The sequence below is a fragment of the Arachis stenosperma genome, chromosome 1 (genome assembly GCF_014773155.1).
Source record: "Arachis stenosperma cultivar V10309 chromosome 1, arast.V10309.gnm1.PFL2, whole genome shotgun sequence".
Taxonomy (NCBI): Eukaryota; Viridiplantae; Streptophyta; class Magnoliopsida; order Fabales; family Fabaceae; genus Arachis; species Arachis stenosperma.
The window spans coordinates 62,407,496-62,415,568 of NC_080377.1; positions in this window are offsets into that span (position 1 = coordinate 62,407,496).

An 8,073-nucleotide genomic window follows, 5' to 3' on the forward strand; every position below is an offset into this window, starting at 1 on the left:
AGAATTCTAGGACTAGTTTTTTTTATTTCTTTAATGCTGAAAAGATGTTTCATGTACCACTCACTGAACTTGAATCTAAAAAGAAAAGAAAAAGAAGTGATGTATTGCATGAGAAATTGAGTCTAATTTTAAGAATAGTCTCATTTACTTAAAAGTGGTGGTATTTTCTATGATTTTTGAATGCATGATATGAACAGTGCATATTTGAATTTGAATCAAGTGATGTTGATGTATAAGGAACATGAATTTAGAGGATTATTATGACTTCTCTGAAATAAACAAAAATTTAATCCTTGAAGGAAAAGAAACAGCAAAAGAAAAAATATATATATAAATTAAAAAAAATAATAATAAAAGCAAGGTCCAAGGCTCTGAGCATCAATGACTAGGGAGGTCAGACATGATTAAAAGCTAAAAGAGTTGTTTCCCTAGTCATATGCTTGTGGTATGATTGTGTCAAGTAATCCTTGAGACAGAACACTTAAAGTCGAGACCAAGTGCGTTTAACAGAGTATGCCAAAAGCTTTGAGCACCACTGTCTGGAGTAACTGAAAGAAAAATCAGAACTCAAAGGGAGTTTCCCAGTTAAGTGCTTGTGGTGTTTTTGTGTCAAGTAACTCTTGAGACAAAACATTTAAAGTCACGCCTAGGTTCAAGGTGCAAAGCACCAAAGAAAAATAAATTAAAGTAAATGTTGCTGTGTTCAAGGATTAAACTGAAATGTAAAGATCAGAGAATTCATAATATCATCCGGATTCTAATTCTGAATGACAATAACATTCTTGATTCAAAGGAGAGTGAGATGCCAAACCTATTCAGGATTACAGTTATAAAGCCCACTATAAAAAGAGACATGAGCTTAATCAAACTCTCATTCTCATGCAAATTCACATCCTAAGCCTATAATAGTTTTGGTTGCTTGAGGACAAGCAACAGTTTAAGTTTGGTGTTGTGATGCGTGAGCATCTTGTCTATCTTTTTCTAGTGAATTTGCATCTAATTTGTTGAGTTTAATTAAGAATTAATTATATTTTAGCCATTATGGATGCTATTTTGAGTTTTGTGCAATTTTATTTATTTTAGGTAGCATTCGGAGGGATTTGATGAAGTTTCTGCAGAGAAAAAGAAGAAACCAAAGAGATGACCAGCGAAGACCAACGCGGACGCATGGCTCACGCGACCGCGCGGAATGGAGAAATCGCAATGACGCGATCGCGTGCTGATGAGCGGATATTTTATACGCTTTTTGGGGGTAATTTCATGTAGATTTTAGTATGTTTTAATTAGTTTTTAATAGAATTTTATTAGTTTTTAAGCAAAAATCATATTTCTGGACTTTACTATGAGTTTGTGTATTTTTCTGTAATTTCAGGTATTTTCTGGCTGAAATTGAGGGAGCTGAGCAAAAATCTGACTTAGGCTGAAAAAGGACTGCTGATGCTGTTGGATCCTGACCTCCCTGTACTCGAAATGGATTTTCTGGAGCTACAGGAGTCCAATTGGCGCGCTCTCAACGGCGTTGGAAAGTAGACATCCAGGGCTTTCCAGCAATATATAATAGTCCATACTTTGCGCGAAGATAGACGACGTAACTTGGCGTTGAACGCCAAGTACACGCTGCTGTCTGGAGTTAAACGCCAGAAAAACGTCATGATCCGGAGTTGAACGCCCAAAACACGTCATAACCTGGAGTTTAACGCCAAGAAAGGCCTCTACTCGTGGATAGCTTTAATCTCAGCCCCAGCACACACCAAGTGGGCCCCAGAAGTGGATTTCTGCACCAATTATCTTAGTTTATTCATTTTCTGTAAACCTAGGTTACTAGTTTACTATTTAAACAACTTTTACAGACTTATCTTGGACCTCATGACATTTTCAGATCTGAATTACATACTTTGTGACGGCATGAGTCTCTAAACTCCATTGTTGGGGGTGAGGAGCTCTGCAGCGTCTCGATGATTTAATACAATTCCTTTGTTTTCCATTCAATCACGCTTGTTCTTATCTAAGATGTTTATTCGCGCTTAATTGTGAAGAAGGTGATGATCCGTGACACTCATCACCTTCCTCAATCTATGAACGTGTGCCTGACAACCACCTCCGTTCTACATCAGACTGAATGAATATCTCTTAGATTCTCCAACAGAATCTTCGTGGTATAGGCCGGATTGATGGCGGCATTCATGAGAATCCGGAAAGTCTAAACCTTGTCTGTGGTATTCCGAGTAGGATTCTGGGATTGAATGACTGTGACGTGCTTCAAACTCCTGAGGGCTGGGCGTTAGTGACAGACGCAAAAGAATCAATGGATTCTATTCCAACCTGATTGAGAACCGACAGATGATTAGCCGTGCTGTGACAGAGCATAGGAACGTTTTCACTGAGAGGATGGGAAGTAGCCACTGACAACGGTGACACCCTACATAGAGCTTGCCATGGAAGGAATCTGCGTGTGAGAAGAGGATTTCAAGGAAGAGTTGAAGTCAAAGGACAAAGCATCTCCAAAACTCCAACATATTCTCCATTACTGCACAACAAGTAACGCTAGTATTCTTTATTATTCCAACTTACAATTTTAAGTAGTTTGGCTTTTTACAAGTAAAATCCAATTAACCTTATTGGCATCCTGACTAAGACAAATAAAATAAGTATTGATTGCTTCAAGCCAATAATCTCCGTGGGATCGACCCTTACTCACGTAAGGTATTACTTGGACGACCCAGTGCACTTGCTGGTTAGTTGAACGGAATTGTGAAAAGAAAGTAATCAGTTAGTTGAGTTAGTTCTTTTTGGCACATGCCAAAGAGTCATTAATTAAGAATCACAATTTCGTCCACCAAGTTTTTGACGCCGTTGCCGGGGATTATTGAGTTTGGACAATTGAAGGCTTATTTTATTTCTTAGATTAGGAATATTTTATTTTTATTTTTACTGTTATAGAGTCATTAAATCTTGATAGGATAGTTTCTTTTCAAAAATTTCTTTTCAAAATATATTATTTTCTTTATTAGTTGCTAATTTTCGTGAGTTTAGAGTCTTGTTCTAAGTTTGGTGTCAATTGCATATCCTATATTTTTCTTTAAAATTTTCGACTTGTGTTCTTTGTTCTTCATTGATCTTCAAGTTGTTCTTGTTTATTTTTCTTGTTTGATCTTTAATTTTTCTTGTTCTGTGTCTTTTCTTGTTTTTCTTGTGCTTTTTCAAAACATTAGTTTTTAAAAATTTATTTTATCCATAAAAATAATACATCTTTAAAATACATTACATTTTTAATTCAGTTGGTTATAGTGTTGGCTTATGTTCTTGGCAATTGGGCACTTTCTTCTTAAAATCCTTTTTCAAAAATAGTTTTTCTTGATTTAATCTTGTGCCAAACTTTAAGTTTGGTGTTTTCTTGTTAATCTTTCATATTTTCGAAAATTTTACTAAAGTTTTCTAAAAATTTTAAGTTTGGTGTTCTTTCTTTTGTTCTTGGTGTTCTTGTGAATCTTCAAAGTGTTCTTGAGTTTTTCTTGTGTCTTGATCTTAAAATTTTTAAGTTTGGTGTTCCTTGGTGTTTTCCCTCCAAAAATTTTTGAAAAATAAGGAGCATTGGATCTAAAAATTTTAAGTCTTGTGTCTTTTGTGTGTTTTTTCTCTTTCATCATAAAATTCAAAATTCAAAAAAAATTTATTTTCTAACTAATTTTGAACTACTTTTTCGAAAATTTTATATAAAAATTCAATTTTCAATTTCAAAATATTTTCGCTTTCTTTTATTTCATTTTTATTTTATTTTTTAAAAAAAAATTATTTTCATAAAATATTTTCAAAATATTTTTATATATTCCTTCTTTTTTTATCTATTTTATTTATTCCACAACTATAAAATAAATAATTATCAACATATAAATTATCCCTTGTGATCTAGTATGGAAGCAAGTGGGAATGAACAGTCCAAGAGGACTCTGGGGTCATATGCTAACCCCACTACTGCTTCATATGGGAGTAGTATTTGTATACCCTCCATTGGAGTTAGTAGCTTTGAGCTGAATCCTCAGCTCATTATCATGGTGCAGCAAAACTGCCAGTATTCCGGTCTTCCACATGAAGAACCTACAGAGTTTCTGGCACAATTTCTGCAAATTGCTGATACAGTACATGATAAGGAAGTAGATCAGGATGTCTACAGATTATTACTGTTTCCATTTGCTGTAAAAGATCAAGCTAAGAGGTGGTTAAATAACCAGCCTAAGAGCAGCATAAAAACATGGAAACAGCTGTCAGAAAAATTCCTGAATCACTATTTCCCTCCCAAACGGATGACACAGCTAAGGCTAAACATTCAAGGCTTCAAACAAGGAGATAATAAATCCCTTTATGATGCTTGGGAGAGATACAGAGAGATGCTAAGAAAATGCCCCTCTGAAATGTTTTCAGAATGGGTGCAATTAGACATCTTCTACTATGGGCTTACAGAAAAAGCTCAGATTTCTCTAGACCACTCAGCTGGTGGATCTATACACATGAGAAAAACAATTGAAGAAGCTCAAGAGCTTATTGATACAGTTGCCAGAAATCAGCATCTGTACCTAAGCAGTGAATCCTCTATGAAAGAAGAAGCTAAAACAGTAACTGCAGAACTCAGTCCAGTGGATCAGGCTAATGAATTCAATCAGCAATTAGATTTTCTAACTCAGCAGCTAGCTGAATTCAAGGAAATATTACAGGAAACAAGAATGGCTAACAGGAACATGGAAGTGTAATTAAAGCAGACAGAAAAGCAACTGTCAAAACAAATAACAGAAGAATGCCAAGCAGTTCAATTAAGAAGTGGGAAAACATTAAATACCTCACTTCAAAGCAGCAGGAAACCAAGAAATGAACAAGAGGATACTCAAAATCCCTCTGAGGACAATCAGAGCCCAGAGAGGAACAAAGCTGGCGCTGAACGCCCAGACCATGCTCATTCCTGGCGTTCAACGCCAGAAACAAGCATGAATTCGGCGTTGAACGCCCAAAGGGAGCATGGTTCTGGCGTTCAAACGCCAGTAACAAACAAGGAAGTGGCGTCTAACGCCACTCCAGCTCCCACCACTGGCATTCAAATGCCAGTAGGGAATCAGTCACATACAAGTGCTGACCTTCCTAAAAAGGCTTCCCAACCCACTTCTGTAGGTAATAAACCTGCAGTAACTAAGGTTGAGGAATACAAAGCCAAAATGCCTTATCCTCAAAAACTCCGCCAAGCGGAACAGGATAAGCAATTTGCCCGCTTTGCAGACTATCTCAGGACTCTAGAAATAAAGATTCCGTTTGCAGAAGCACTTGAGCAAATACCTTCTTATGCTAAGTTCATGAAAGAAATCTTAAGTCATAAGAAGGATAGGAGGGAAACTGAAAAAGTCTACCTCACTGAAGAATGCAGTGCAGTCATTCTGAAAAGCTTACCTGAGAAGCTTAAAGATCCTGGGAGCTTTATGATACCATGCACATTAGAGGGTAATTGTACCAAGCAAGCTTTATGTGATCTTGGGGCAAGTATCAACCTAATACCTGCATCTACCATCAGAAAGCTTGATTTAACTGAAGAAATTAAACCAACCAGGATATGTCTTCAACTTGCTGATGGCTCCATTAAGTACCCATCAGGCGTGATTGAAGACATGATTGTCAAGGTTGGGCCATTCGCCTTTCCTACTGACTTTGTGGTGCTGGAAATGGAGGAGCACAAGAGTGCAACTCTCATTCTAGGAAGACCTTTCCTAGCAACTGGCCGAACCCTCATTGATGTCCAAAAAGGGGAAGTAACCTTGAGAGTCAATGAGGAGGAGTTCAAGTTGAATGTTGTCAAAGCAATGCAACATCCAAACACCCCAAATGACTGCATGAGTGTTGATATTATTGATTCTCTGGTAAGAGAGGTCAATATGGCTGAGAGTTTGGAATCAGAGCTAGAGGACATCTTCAAAGACGTCCAGCCTGATCTGGAGGAGTCAGAGAAAATAGTGGAACCTCTGAAAATCCCTCAGGAAGAGGAGAAACCTCCTAAACCCGAGCTCAAACCATTACCACCTTCCCTAAAATATGCATTTCTGGGAGAAGGTGAAACCTTTCCTGTAATTATAAGCTCTACCTTAGAGCCACAGGAAGAGGAAGCACTAATTCAAGTGCTAAGGACGCACAAGACAGCTCTTGGGTGGTCCATTAGTGATCTTAAGGGCATTAGCCCAGCCAGATGCATGCACAAAATCTTGCTGGAGGATGATGCCAAGCCAGTGGTTCAACCACAAAGGCGGCTGAATCCAGCTATGAAAGAAGTGGTGCAGAAAGAGGTCACTAAATTACTAGAGGCTGGGATTATCTATCCTATTTCTGACAGCCCCTGGGTGAGCCCTGTCCAAGTTGTCCCTAAGAAGGGTGGCATGACAGTGATTCATAATGAAAAGAATGAACTGGTTCCTACAAGAACAGTTACTGGGTGGCGCATGTGTATTGATTATAGAAGGCTCAATACAGCCACCAGAAAGGATCATTTTCCTTTACCATTCATAGACCAAATGCTAGAAAGACTAGCAGGTCATGAATACTACTGCTTCCTGGATGGATATTCAGGCTATAATCAAATTGCAGTAGATCCCCAGGATCAGGAGAAAACGGCATTCACCTGCCCATCCGGAGTATTTGCATACAGAAGGATGCCATTTGGCCTGTGCAATGCACCTGCAACTTTTCAGAGGTGCATGCTCTCAATTTTCTCTGATATGGTGGAAAAATTCCTGGAAGTCTTCATGGATGACTTTTCAGTATTTGGAGACTCATTCAGCTCCTGCCTTAACCACTTAGCACTTGTTCTGAAAAGATGCCAAGAGACTAACCTGGTTTTAAACTGGGAAAAGTGTCACTTTATGGTGACTGAAGGAATTGTCCTTGGGCACAAAATCTCGAACAAGGGGATAGAGGTGGACCAAGCTAAAGTAGAGGTAATTGAAAAATTACCACCACCTGCTAATGTTAAGGCAATCAGAAGCTTTCTGGGGCATGCAGGATTCTATAGGAGGTTTATAAAAGATTTTTCAAAAATCGCCAAACCTCTGAGCAACCTGCTAGCTGCTGACACGCCATTTATCTTTGATAAAGAGTGTCTGCAGGCGTTTGAGACTCTGAAAGCTAAATTGGTTACAGCACCAATCATCTCTGCACCAGACTGGACATTACCATTTGAATTGATGTGTGATGCCAGTGACCATGCCATTGGTGCAGTGTTGGGACAAAAGCATGACAAGCTTCTGCACGTCATTTACTATGCCAGCCGTGTTCTAAATGATGCACAGAAGAATTACACAACCACAGAAAAAGAGCTACTTGCAGTGGTTTACGCCATTGACAAATTCAGATCTTATTTAGTAGGATCAAAAGTGATTGTGTACACTGATCATGCTGCTCTTAAATATCTACTCACAAAGCAGGATTCAAAACCCAGACTCATCAGATGGATGTTGCTTCTGCAAGAGTTTGATATAGAAATAAGAGACAGAAAAGAGACAGAAAATCAAGTAGCAGATCACCTGTCCCGAATAGAACCAGTAGAAGGGGCGTCCCTCCCTCTCACTGAGATTTCTGAAACCTTTCCAGATGAGCAACTCTTTGCCATCCAGGAAGTGCCATGGTTTGCAGACATTGCAAACTACAAGGCAGTGAGATTTATACCCAAAGAGTACAGTAGACAGCAAATAAAGAAGCTGATCACGGATGCAAAGTATTATCTTTGGGATGAGCCATATCTCTTTAAGAGATGTGCAGACGGAGTAATCTGTAGATGTGTGCCTAAAGAAGAAGCACAGAAGATCCTTTGGCATTGCCATGGATCACAGTATGGAGGACATTTTGGAAGTGAGCGAACAGCCACAAGAGTCCTCCAAAGTGGCTTCTACTGGCCTACTCTCTATAAAGATTCCCGAGCATTTGTGCTTAATTGTGACAGTTGCCAAAGATCAGGCAACCTACCTCACAGCTACGCCATGCCTCAACAAGGAATCTTGGAGATTGAGTTGTTTGACGTATGGGGTATTGACTTCATGGGACCTTTCCCAC